The sequence below is a fragment of the Epinephelus fuscoguttatus genome, linkage group LG16 (assembly GCF_011397635.1).
Source record: "Epinephelus fuscoguttatus linkage group LG16, E.fuscoguttatus.final_Chr_v1".
Classification (NCBI taxonomy): domain Eukaryota; kingdom Metazoa; phylum Chordata; class Actinopteri; order Perciformes; family Serranidae; genus Epinephelus; species Epinephelus fuscoguttatus.
The window spans coordinates 31,477,550-31,489,765 of NC_064767.1; the positions used below are offsets into that span (position 1 = coordinate 31,477,550).

At 41.6% G+C, this 12,216-nt stretch overlaps 1 protein-coding gene across 2 annotated transcripts in view; it reads right to left on the minus strand.

The window, feature by feature from the left end:
• The window catches only part of LOC125903568 (adhesion G protein-coupled receptor A3), a 243,330-nt gene that overhangs the window by 180,917 nt on the left and 50,197 nt on the right, over positions 1-12,216 (minus strand). The gene's annotated exons all lie outside the window — the stretch shown is intronic.

Sequence of the window (12,216 nt, forward strand, 5' to 3'; positions counted from 1 at the left end):
GATGCTGATACTGTTGAAACAACGCTTTGAGCCAAGGATCAGAGTGTGGCTGCTTGCCTTCGCCCGTTGGACACTGCCAGAGCAAAATGCAATTACTGGTTGTGTGTGTGTGTGTGTGTGTGTAGCAGAAGGAGAGGAAGAGAGATGGAGACCGGGACAGAGGCATAATGATATGTATGCCTGTATGTGTGAGTGTGAGTATATTAGCAGTGTGGCTCAGTCTGCAGAACAAACACTGATGCATCCTGACTAACAGGGCTTTGTTAGCGTACAGCTAATTTATTAACAGTACCAGTCTTTCACAATGGAGCCTCCAGTGTGCTTTTACAGTATTAATTAAACAGCAAATTCTTTAAATCCTTTAAGGGGATCTATTATGCTTTTCCTTATTTATTGTCATATATATAACGTTACAGAGTTGGTTGTTCATATTAATCGTGGCCAAAGTTCCAAATAATGAGGTCAACATATGTAAAAGTAATCCATGTGAGCAAGAACTATTATGAATACTCTGTTTCCAATGATTTTTAAACTGTCGAGTCAGCTCGCGATGGATTTCTTTATATGGTCATTTGCTCTGGTCACCCTACTGCAAGTGTTTACATTACGTAGCCTATACTGCTACATGTAGCTCCGAGCTGACGTCAGGGAAACTGGTAATCTTGGTTGCAGATGTTAATTTCTCCTCAATTTTGAATCATATTCCTGCTGGAAAATGTCAGGTTGTTAAGATTTTGTTTTAGAAGCTTTAATTGGTTATTTTTTACAGTTATTCCAGCTGCAAATACACTGCTACATGTAGCTACGTGCTAACATCAGGGAAACATGTAATCTTGGATGCTGATGTTGTTCATATGTTCCTGATTTCAGATCATGATCCTGCTGGAACATGTCAGGATGTGTTTAAAAGCTTTTATTGGTGATTTTTTACAATTATTCCCTGCTGCAAATACACTGCTACATGTAGCTATGTGCTAACATCAGGGAAACATGTAATCTTGGATGCTGATGTTGTTCATTTCTCCCTGATTTCAGATCATGATCCTGCTGGAACATGTCCGGATGTGTTTAAAAGCTTTTATTGGTGATTTTTCACAGCAGAAAGTACCGCTGTACTCTATTACAATCATTACCTGGCTGCAATGACAGTGCAGACTGTATAGATGCCAAGATACAGAAGACCTGAAAAATGTTTTTACAGAAGTGGAGGGGAGTTAGAGGAACAGGTACTAACATGGAGCACTTCAGACATAGGGTGAACAGTGTCCCAGCACAGACAGTATGAGGAAAATTAAGTATTGTTTGACCATTAAACATGTAAACATGTTCTCGTAGAAACCCAAAGTACAGATACAGACCTAAAAATAAGCATAATATATCCCATTTAAATGTCTGATGAAATCAAAGCCCGTTTTGATGATATTAATGGATTCAGACTGCCTTCATACTGCATGCATGTAATCAAGCTCATTTTTATCTCATTGATAACAGCCTCACAGTTTACTGTTTGCTCTCTTCACACTATATCAGAGCTGTATTAAGTTACTGCTGATGCTAATGGAACATCCTATTGCTGCTGCTTCACATTAAACAGTTCTTATTGTGAAGTAGCCACGGGATATGTAATGTGTTTGTTACAGCAGGTAGCAGTGACGGCAATCAATCAAAAATGTGCTACAAAACAAGACCGTGATCATTACAGAGCTTAATTTTTTACCCCAAATCTCAAGGATTTTAAATTTGCCAGGCAATAATTTTATTTCTGTTCTGTCTTTGAATTTCAAAACTGAATCACAAAATTTGTTTAAATACTTTTAAAAATGTACTTTGCATTGTTTGATTTACTTAACTGTATGCCTATCATACTCCATCTCACATTCATATACATATTATATAGTCATTATAGTTATATACATATCATATTCATCTTCATTTATTTCCTGCTTTAACATTTACACGCTTTAATGTTTTAACATTATGTGTGTGCAGCATGTCACTTAAAAATTTAATGTCCAACCCACAGGGAGACAACAGGAGCTTTGATTGGCCAGCTGTGCTTTTTTTCAAATCTTTCTCATCATGTTTCTAAACTAGACCATGGCTTTAAGGTTCATAATAAAACATTATGAAAGCAGATGTCTTGGGTCACAAACAACAGGAGGTATATCATTAATTCACAGGAGGAATCGATAAGGGAATCGATAAAGAATCGGATCGATAAGCAGAATCGATAATGGCACTGATATCAATAAAATCCTATCAATTCCCATCCCTACCCATGCCAGGCTCCATAATTCTCTGCACCTGTTACTATTACAGTTATTATGGCAATTGTTGGGATTTTTAAGTCCACTGACAATACTTTTTTTTTTTTTTTTGTAAAAATGAATAATGGTATGGATAGGCAGCTATAAGTGATTGATGGGTTCCTTTTCATTCCTTGTTTACTCACACAACAAAGGTTTAACTTTTGAATTTTGAGCAGACATACTCCTTACTGGTGTCCCTATGCTGCTACTATAGTCACTTCATTATTTCTTTCTCAAAGCAACAGATTGTAAACAAGGTGTGATGTGGCTAAACTTCAAAGACCCCTACGACAGACTGTACTGAGTTATATTTCATGTTATTTTGAAATCATTAAATCATTAGAGACACACCACAGGCTAAAAGAAATGGGCCTGCATGTGAAATTTAATTTAATGACATGATGCCCATAAAGGGCAATTGCACTGCTGTGTCATCATGCAATAAATACTGCTATAGAAAGCAGAGGCTTGTCCTGCAGTGCATAACACACCATGTTAGCTCCGGACTTTATGTCTGTGCTGTGGCTCTCACCCCAGCAGTTTTAAAGAAACAGAAGGACGTGACTAGATGAGTCCAGCAGACGCCTGCCCTGACCTCAACACAGGAAGCACCTGATCCTGGCAGGAAACTGCGTGCGCTCCTCCGTTCCCCCTCATTTGCAGGCAGTACCCGACCTGTATCAGCGTAGGGACATGGGCTCATTGCTGGAATGTATGGTGCAGACATCTGCTACCCATCACGCTGAGGCCGCTGGAGAAAGAAACAGATGCATCTTCTGTGACACGTCTTCATAAAAACAATGGGGGGAAAATCTCTGCGGAGAAATATTAATATTTTCGATGGTATGTGAGTGTGGAAGAGAGATATTTTCCTCCTATCCCATCATTTTTGTTGATAACAAGAACCTTGCATCAGGTGCTGAGCGATATCCTATACGCGGAGCCTTAACAAGGTCCTGGCCGGTGTACACGGCTGGACGACATTCCTTTACCAAGTAAAGCCTTATGAAAATAATAACCATCAAATAACATTAGAGCACTGCACTGTGTCCAATTGAAAATTGTTTGTTGCCAAGTGAATGAATAAGGTATTGTAAGATGGAGTTGTGCTGTGGAGAGGTGGATGGATCCAAGCATGGTGAGAGCAGGGAGCCCAGAACGTTATCATTGTAATCCCATAATGGATGCTTTAGGGCCTGAAAGGAGCGCTCCTCGTCCCGCCACTGGATTCCACTCATGGCTCTTTGTCTGTGGACTGCGCAGAATTACCTTGTAATTGCTTTGGATTGTTCTGTGTAAATGAAAAACACATACAATTAGGATTACATAGAATAACTCCAGAGTGTCTGCGGTGCAGACGTCTCAGGACAGCGCTGTCTGTCTGTGCACGTAAACTGCACCGTGGGGGGGCGGGGGGGGCATGTATATGCTGCAGATTGGGACACATTTTTCCTCATTACTTCTCTGCAAACTGTGTCACATCATGCATACAGTGCATCTTCATATAATGTCCCCTCACTTCACACATACACACATGCACAAACACACACAGGCATACCCTACTACTAACCAATGATTTTCTCATTCCAGAGCAATATCCCCTGCGTGAACCAGATGTAAGGAGAAGAGGAGGATGATTCTATCACATATGAGATACAATTCCCCTGTGGACTGCAGCACGGAGCAGGGAGATAGAGCAATGGAGGGGAGACAGGGAGGGAGGCACGTGGAGATTGCCTGTCTGTAACCAGTCTTTCAGAAAAAAGAAAGTAAAGACTCTTGGATTTCTAACTGTAGCTAACAGCTTCCAGTCACAAAGAGGCCATTTTGTTCTGCTTAAAAACTCTGTTTGAAGCACCCACTGCAACTTTGTCTGTCTCTATCTTTCAGTCTTTAGATTCATTTAGTTTTTTAAGTGTTATAGTTTACAAGTAGCGTGCATATTAAAACTTCTACAAATTCATCAGCCTCTTGAAACACACTGTACAACTCCACTAGCATTCTAAAAATGAAACAAGGACAGATAAGTTTTGTCTCGCTATGCAATCTTCTTTATTTTTTCTGTCTTTCTCAGCATTTCTTGTGTTTCTCTTCTAGTCTGCTGTAGGTAAGGGCAAACACACACCATGCTGTGAAGTTTTCATATGAAGGACCCCCCCCCCCATTCTCCAAAACTGTAATTATAAGGACGGTTTTGCTGAGCACACCTGATCTTTTCCACCAACCTCTTGCTGCATATTCAGACATTTTCATAACTGGCATCTGCCCAGCACAACTAGTCTCCTGCCACTAGCAACAGAGCAACTTCAGTGTAACAACTACCAGCTCAAGTGTTATATGTTTTACTGGAAGAGCTTTGAAGAAAGTGTAGCTCATTTATTTTCCTGGCACTTCTTCAGCTGATCTGAGGATCTGAACGAGCCATCTTTGCAGCACAAGCACCTTCCTCTGGGCTGTAAGGCTATAGCTGCCCCCAACACAAGTGGCACATAATGTGGCAAAGACTGTACAAAGACTGTATCATGAGACAATTTTTGCCTGGGGCTTTCTCTCTGGCAATTTTGCACTAAATCACTGCCTTATATTAGGCCTGTCAAACAGTTCACAGCAGGTGGAGAGATAACAGTGGAGAGGGAAACCTATTATCAGAATAGATTACTTAATCATGTTCTCATTGTGCTAATCACTTGAAAATGCAATGTTAGTGAAATGAAACTGTTTCTTGTTAATGAGAAGTCTCAGGAGGCATTTCCCAAGTGTAAAGATACCCCTTATCTTATAGATAACTTTTCATCAGAGCTTAGCAAAATGTCCATCTTAAAGGGGACCTATCATGCTCATTTTCAGGTTTCATACTTGTAATAGAAAATGCTTTCATATTTTAATGGTCAAAAATACTTTATTTCCCTCATACCGTCTGTGCTAAAACACCTGAAACACTTTTTCAGTGCCTGTCTCTTTAAGGCTGAAAAAGCCTAGTCTGCATTGACTGGTCTGCATTTCTGGGTCTTCCATTTGTTGACGTCTCCACACTGCACAGTAATCACAGCCAGGCTAATGACTGCAACCAAGTAGGCTATAGCTGCACTGTATAATATGAAAAAGCTTCAGGCATAACTGAACATGTTTCAGCAGGAATATGAACAACATCAGCAACCAAGACTAGCATGCAAATTTCCGTGGCGTTAGCATGTTGCTACATTTAGCAGTGTACTTGCAGCAAGGAATGACTGTAACAGCGGCACTTTCTACCATGACAAATCAAGAATAAAAGATTCTAAACCAAAATCTACACAAACAGGAGGTACTATGATCCGAATTGAGGGGAATACAACAACATTGGCAACCAAGATCAAATTGGTCCCTGACATTACATTCATACAGGCACAGAGTAGTAAAGAACCTTGCACACTCATACAAACAAAAGTGAGATATAATAAGATATAATGAGATATTTTGTCCCATAATCAAGTTGAGATTAGACTAAAGACTAAGAAAGACTAAAACTTGAAGTAACATTTTTTTGTCTTGAAGCTGTAGATCTTTAAGTAGATGTCGAATTATACTGGAGCTTGACTGGAACAGATGCTGAATGTCCTTTGTATACAATTTTTATCTCAATTGCTAATTAATACAAGGCATGTAACATGAACTTCAGTTAAGTCATCTATAGTCATCATATAATCCATATAAACTCAAAACAAGTCAACTATATTTTGCAGCAAAAAAAAAAGAAAAAGAAAAAAACCTCCAATATTCAGTGGTTAGAGGTTTGATTTAAAATATGTTCCTCACTTTACTTTAAAAAAGGGCTACACTAATTTTCACTCATGTAGATCATTTAAAGAGTTTTCTCTTTCAGTAATTTCTTGAATTTAATGGATTCAAAATCACATCATATTTACATTTTTTTTAAGTAGATAAGTAAACACCAAGCAGAACCACATAGCCCTAGCATCAGTCTCTGAAATAAAAGACTCAACGTCACTACCTGTTACTTTCTTCAAGGGTATGTTAATTTCTCCCCGAGCTTAATCCCCTCAGGAGTTGTAATTAATTACAATTCCAACCTACTAATCTTAAAAAATCAAGATGACTTTGGAGCCTCTTTTGTGAATGATAAACTAAGCCAAGAAGCATTTGTATGCTGTACTCTGTAGTTGTTTTTCTTGATAAAATCCACATCGTGAGAATGTGTCCCTTCAAAGAAAGTAAAACTTTTCAGGCATTTCTTATCTGACTGTTTGTGAGACAGACGATTTCAGATCTCAGAGACATGCTGGCTTTCATTATGGCCTCAGACTCAAATAATAATGTACACCTGGGACGCCAGGTGGAATCAATTAATCAACTAATTAACAAAAGTGCTAATTTGGAGGAACATTATTTGGGGACTATGGGTAAGACATCAATTTGATGCTACAAATTTAGTCTGATGCAGGAAAAAATTAAAATGAAAAAATGAAGTACCCGGGCTATAATTATAGCTATAATTTTTATGCAAGATTCTGTAAGACATTACATTACAATACTCATTCAGTTATTTAGAATAGAAAGAATAACAGTGAATGATAATGGCATTACATTTACTATTTGTAGCATTACTTTGAACTGCTTTTTTTACAAAGAAATTATTAGTGATAATCAGTCATATGATACTGTATTTTGAGCAAAAAGCTACAAGTATCTGGTAATATGAAAAACAAAAAATGTTCAAGATTTTAGCTTAGCTACTATTAGCTACAAGGCTAACCCTACAGCTATTGTGGTCTGGCTCAAACAGTGTTAGCCAGCTAGGTGTAAAGCATAGATTTTTACTAATAACTAGATACTGAATGCCAAGATGGCGCCTATTCATTTCAATGGAGTTGTTCACCTTCGCATATGTAAAAAAAAACGTTTTCTAGCCTTTGGATTTACTTCCACAGGATGCTGAACACCGAATATGCGCAGTAGTGTTTCTCCTGCTGGCCCTAATAAAATAATAATAATACATTTTACTTATAATGCCCTTTTCATCAAGAGATCTCAAAGTGCTACAGTACAGGTTAAAAACAAAGAACGATAACAAATAATAATAATAAAAAAGGGAATAGGGGGGATTAAAAACAAGATAAGCAGTTATTTAAAAGGGGGCATGTCCATGGATACATTGATGTGTGAGGAGGGAAACCTTGTACTCAATCCTGGTGGAGACAGGAAGCCAGTGGAGTGAGTAGAGGATGGGGGTGATGTGCTCATGCTTCCACACTCTCATCAGGATCCTAGCTGCAGAGTTTTGGATGTACTGAAGCGTCTGCAGGCTCTTGCTAGGGATCCCGATGAGAAGTGCGTTACAGTAATCCAGTCTGGAGGAGATAAAGGCATGAACCAGCTTTTCTGCATCTAAGAGGGAGAGAATGGGGCAGAGTTTGGCAATGTTACGGAAGTGGTAGAGGGAGGTCTTGCAAAGGTGGATTATATCGGATTCAAAGGTAAGCTGGGGGTCCATTTTTACACCAAGATTTGTGACTGTTGATGAGGGGGGATGTTGGAGCCAGAAAAGGTGATGCTAGTTATGGATGATGATTTGGTCTGGTGAGGGGTGCCAACCAGGATGGCTTCGGTTTTGGAGCTGTTGAGTTGGAGGAACTTGTGCTCCATCCATACCTCTATCTCCTCCAGACAGGTGGTGAGTTTTGACAGGGATGACTGTGATGATGAGGGAGGGGTTGCAGTTGTGGCATTTACATAGAGCTGTGTGTCATCGGCATAGCAGTGGAATGAAATTTCGTGGCGGCTGATGACTTGACCAAGGGGGATGAGATAGAGGATGAAGAGGATGGGGCCAAGGACTGATCCCTGGGGGACACCGCAAGTGACTGTGTGTGGATTTGTTTTTACCAGGGGGGGTTGGGAGAGGGTCCAGGGCACAGGTGGAGGGTTTCATCGTCCTGATGATGTTCTACACCTCTTCTGATGAAAACTCAGGAAAGGAGTTTAGGGGTTGGGAGATGGCATATGTTGGGGAAACAGTTAGGGTGGGAGGACCAGAGAGGGCAGAGCGAATATGTGCTATTTTTGATGTGAAAAAATCCATGAAATTATTGCACTGCTCTTAGTACCAGTAAGTGGGGGGATTGTGGTTTGAGAAGGTGGTTGACAGTGGAGAAAAGCTGCTTGGAATTTCCTGGACTGTTTCTGATGGCATCGGAGTAAAACTGTGACCTTGCCTCTTTGAGGGACTGTGCATATTTTTGTTGGTGCTCACGGTAAATTTGTTTATGGATAGTGAGGGCAGAGGCTTTGTAGCGCCGCTCAAGGACCTGCCCTGCTGCCTTCATCTTAAGAAGCTGATCTGTGAACCAGGGGGCTGAGTGGATGAAGGTGACTGTTCTGGTTTTAACAGGGGCGTGAAGGTCCAAGAGGCTGCTTAGATGGCTGTTGTAGTAGTCCACTGCTTTGTCGGCTGATGAAAAATGTGTGGAAAGATGCTGAAAGTCTGCTGCCAGGAGTTCTGGGTTTATGTTTTTTTAGGTTTCTGAAACTGATATTCCGTTTAGGCTTGGAGAGGCTGGATGGGGATGGCAACTCCATAGAAATGGCCTTGTGATCAGACACACCTAGGTCATACACCTGCAGGTTGGTGAGAGGGGCAGAGTTTGTGATGACCAGGTCCAAGGTGTGCCCCCTGGTGTGTGTGGGGACATCAACAAGTTGCTTTAAATTAAAGCAGTCCAGTAGTTGCAGAAATTCAGCTGCAAAGCGGCAGGAAGGCGTGTCAATGTGGATGTTCATATCACCTAAAATTATAACATCAGCAGAGGATGTGCAGAAAGCTGTGAGAAGATTTGACATCTCAGTGATAAATGATGAGTTTGGTTTTGGTGGTCGGTAAATGAGGAGGAACAGCACAGGGGAAGGGGACCTACATTTAAATGCAAGGCATTCAAATGAAGACAGTTCAGGTAATGGCTGCAAAGATAACTCCAGATCGCTGCGATGGATGACAGACAGGCCACCACCACGTCCTGTGCTGCGAGCTTTCTGGAGGTAGCTATATCCTGGGGGACAGCTCTCATTTAAAGAGAGAAAAGTATCTGGTTGGTGCCAGGTCTCTGTAATGCACATAAAATCCAGACATTTATTCAGGATATGGTCATGAATGAGGCACGATTTGTTTGTAATAGATTGTGCATTTAAAAGTTCAATTTTGCTACTTGATGATGCAACAAGTCTTTGCACTGGCCGTAGCAGACTGGAGTCCACTCCACGTTTTCCATTCCGCTCACTGAAAGGTGTTGCCATGGAGACGCCCAAACTACTTGTCCTGTTGGAGACAGCGCTCTGATGACGTGTGCGAGGAGCGACAGTTCGCGTTACTGACCAGAGAGCCGGGATGGTAGGACTTGTCTGTGAGTAGACAAACTTTCTGTGGGAGCTTCTGTGGCTGTAGCATGGACGGCGGAGAAGTCCTAGTTGTTTAATCACTGTAATGCACGGTGGAGTGAAGAAACTGTTGAGATTCATCAGCTGGTTGACGGAGTAACTCAACATAGTGGTGCCAGCATGGAAGGAGTGCAGGTTGTTTTTAGCTGTGTAGCCAGGATGCTACACGGACTTCCAACTCTGCGGCGGCAGCGGCGATGGGTGATTTCAGGCTTCCCAGGTGCACTTCACGATGGCAGGGACAAGATGAGTCCAGGCTGTCCAGGAGGAGATTTTTTTTTTTTTTTGGCCGCGGTAGCAGCGGCGAAAATAACCAGTTCCAGGGAGTCTCCGAGCGGTGTTGTGCTAGCAGCAACAGGTAGGCCACCGCTAGACTCGAATAGGATCTACCTGGTAACTATCCACAAAGGTCCACTGGTTGGTGGCGCAGATGGTAAAGGGTTATTTAAAAAGTTTGCTTCTTAAAAACTCTACGTTATTTTGGCTCGACTGGAGAAGCGGCGAACAGACAGCGCCAGCGTCCTCCCAAGCAGCCGATCGACTCACTCATCAGCTCCAGCTTCACTCACCCCTGCCTGCAAGTTCCCGCTTGGCTCAAAGACTCAACATTGTGATGATGTCACAGATTTTTAAATTACATTTCTCAGCTTAATATATAACCACCATGACTAAAAATTTAGAATAGAAAGAGTCATAATTGACCATGTTTGCAGTTCAAGGTGTCCTGTTAACAGTTTTACAGGCATCTCTTTTACAGTGGTGGTCTATGGGGAAAATGCTTTTTGGGCCGCAGATGATTTATTTATTTATTTATTTATTTTTTTTTTTTTTTGCTGCAATACCGTGAGTGGCCATTGGGAAAGATGTGCTGCAAGGCTGAGCTGCTTTCCTGGGGCCTGGTGTAAAGCTAACAACAAGCAAAAACAGTAGCCCTGCAGCTACAGTACAGGCCAAAAGTTTGGACACACCTTCTCATTCAATGCGTTTTCTTTATTTTCACGACTATTTACATTGTAGATTCTCACTGAAGGCATCAAAACTATGAATGAACACATGTGGAGTTATGTACTTAACAAAAAAAGGTGAAATAACTGAAAACATGTTTTATATTCTAGTTTCTTCAGAATAGCCACCCTTTGCTCTGATTACTGCTTTGCACACTCTTGGCATTCTCTCCATGAGCTTCAAGAGGTAGTCACCTGAAATGGTTTCCACTTCACAGGTGTGCCTTATCAGGGTTAATTAGTGGAATTTCTTGCTTTATCAATGGGGTTGGGACCATCAGTTGTGTTGTGCAGAAGTCAGGTTAATACACAGCCGACAGCCCTATTGGACAACTGTTAAAATTCATATTATGGCAAGAACCAATCAGCTAACTAAAGAAAAACCAGTGGCCATCATTACTTTAAGAAATGAAGGTCAGTCAGTCCGGAAAATTGCAAAAACTTTAAATGTGTCCCCAAGTGGAGTCGCAAAAACCATCAAGCGCTACAACAAAACTGGCACACATGAGGACCGACCCAGGAAAGGAAGACCAAGAGTCACCTCTGCTTCTGAGGATAAGTTCATCCGAGTCACCAGCCTCAGAAATCGCAAGTTAACAGCAGTTCAGATCAGAGACCAGATGAATGCCACACAGAGTTCTAGCAGCAGACCCATCTCTAGAACAACTGTTAAGAGGAGACTGCGCGAATCAGGCCTTCATGGTCAAATAGCTGCTAGGAAACCACTGCTAAGGAGAGGCAACAAGCAGAAGAGATTTGTTTGGGCCAAGTAACACAAGGAATGGACATCAGACCAGTGGAAATCTGTGCTTTGGTCTGATGAGTCCAAATTTGAGATCTTTGGTTCCAACCGCCGTGTCTTTGTGAGACGCAGAAAAGGTGAACGGATGGATTCCACATGCCTGGTTCCCACTGTGAAGCATGGAGGAGGAGGTGTGATGGTGTGGGGTGTTTTGCTGGTGACACTGTTGGGGATTTATTCAAAATTGAAGGCACACTGAACCAGCATGGCTACCACAGCATCCTGCAGCGACATGCCATCCCATCCGGTTTGCATTTAGTTGGACGATCATTTATTTTTCAACAGGACAATGACCCCAAACACACCTCCAGGCTGTGTAAGGGCTATTTGACCAAGAAGGAGAGTGATGGAGTGCTGCGGCAGATGACCTGGCCTCCACAGTCACCGGACCTGAACCCAATGGAGATGGTTTGGGGTGAGCTGGACCGCAGAGTGAAGGCAAAGGGGCCAACAAGTGCTAAACACCTCTGGGAACTCCTTCAAGACTGTTGGAAAACCATTTCAGGTGACTACCTCTTGAAGCTCATGGAGAGAATGCCAAGAGTGTGCAAAGCAGTAATCAGAGCAAAGGGTGGCTATTTTGAAGAAACTAGAATATAAAACATGTTTTCAGTTATTTCACCTTTTTTTGTTAAGTACATAACTCCACATGTGTTCATTCATAGTTTTGATG